This window comes from Otolemur garnettii, unplaced genomic scaffold (genome assembly GCF_000181295.1).
Source record: "Otolemur garnettii isolate 467f Iridium unplaced genomic scaffold, OtoGar3 scaffold00055, whole genome shotgun sequence".
NCBI lineage: Eukaryota > Metazoa > Chordata > Mammalia > Primates > Galagidae > Otolemur > Otolemur garnettii.
The window spans coordinates 4,064,654-4,066,099 of NW_003852450.1; the positions used below are offsets into that span (position 1 = coordinate 4,064,654).

Here is a 1,446-nt window from a genome sequence, read left to right on the forward strand (position 1 = left end):
TGGGAGGCTGAGGCAAGAGAATGGCTTGAGCCCAGGAGTTTGAGGTTGCTGTGAGCTGTGATGCCACAGCACTCTACCTAGGGCAATAACTTGAGAGTCTGTCTCAAAGGAAAAAAAAAAAGGTGTTTGCCTAATACCCCCAAGGTAAAACTGGCCCAGTCCTGTCCCACAGTGGCATGCATCCTCCTTCCCTTCAACATGACAGATTTAGTTCTGTCCTTCGTCAAGGACTTTCTGGCGGGTGGAGTGGCCATATCCTAGATTGTAGTATTGCCCATCCAGCAGGTGCAGCATGCCTGCAAGCAAATCACTGCAGATAAGCAATACAAGGGCATTATAGACTGTGTGGTCTGTATCCCCAAGGAGCAGGGTGTCTTGTCCTTCTGGCTTAGTTACTGGGTCATTGTGGTCAGATACTTCCCCACTAGGAAGTATCTGGAGCTCAAGAGCCTATACAAAATAGAAGGCACTAATCTCATCAATTGACCTTCTCTATTCATAGTACCCACATCCTAGCCAAGCATATCTGACGAGTATCTCTTCAGATACTTCTCCCCCAACTTTGCCTTCAAAGATAAATACAAGCATATCTTCCTGGTTTGTGTGGATAAGAGGATCCAGTTTGGGCCCTCCCTTGCAGGGAATCTGGCATCAGGTGGTGCTGCTGGAGTCACATCTTGTGTTTTGTATATCTTCTTGATTTACCCCTTACCCGTCTAGCAGCTGATGTGAGTAAAGGGAATTCAGAGGCCTCAGTGATTACCTGGTTAAAAGCTACGAATCGGATGGGATTAGGGACCTGCACCAAGGCTTTAAGGTGTCTGTCTGGGATATTATCATCTACCAAGCTGTCTACTTCAATATATGTGACACTACAAAGGGAATGCTTCCAGATCCCAAGAATATTTGTGTCATTATCAGTTGGATGATCACATAGTCTGTCATTGCCATTGCTGGGTTGACTTCCTATCTGTGTGACACTTTTTGCTGCCACATGATGAAGCAAAGCAGTCAGGGGGCAGAGGAATTGACAGCATGTACATGGCCGTGCACAGTTCACAGTTGACTGCTGGAGGAATGCTCTGTGATGGAGGCAAAGCTTTATTCAAGGGTACATGGTCCAGTGTTCTCAGAGGCGTGGTTGGTGCTTTTGTGCTTGGCTTATATGATGAAATTAAGAAGTAAACATAAGTTATATCCTAGTTATTCCCTGTAAACAGGCATGTTGTATTACATAACGTATCTTGAACATTCTTTTTTTTTCTTAGTCTCACTTTGTCATGGTAGAGTGCCATGGTGTCATAGCTCACAGCAACCTCTAATTCTTGGGGCTCAAGTGATCCTCTTGCCTCAGCCTCCCGCCGAGTAGCTGGGACTACAGGGATCTGCCACAACAGCCAGCTTTTTTTTTTTTTGTGGAGCTAAGATGTGGATATTGCACACACT

General features: G+C 45.6%; 1 protein-coding gene and 1 pseudogene across 1 annotated transcript in view; both read left to right on the forward strand.

Moving 5' to 3' along the window:
* Positions 1–1,446, forward strand: part of RBBP5 (RB binding protein 5, histone lysine methyltransferase complex subunit) — a 46,728-nt gene that overhangs the window by 1,752 nt on the left and 43,530 nt on the right. The window lies entirely within an intron of this gene.
* Positions 189–1,185, forward strand: LOC105887231 (annotated as a pseudogene).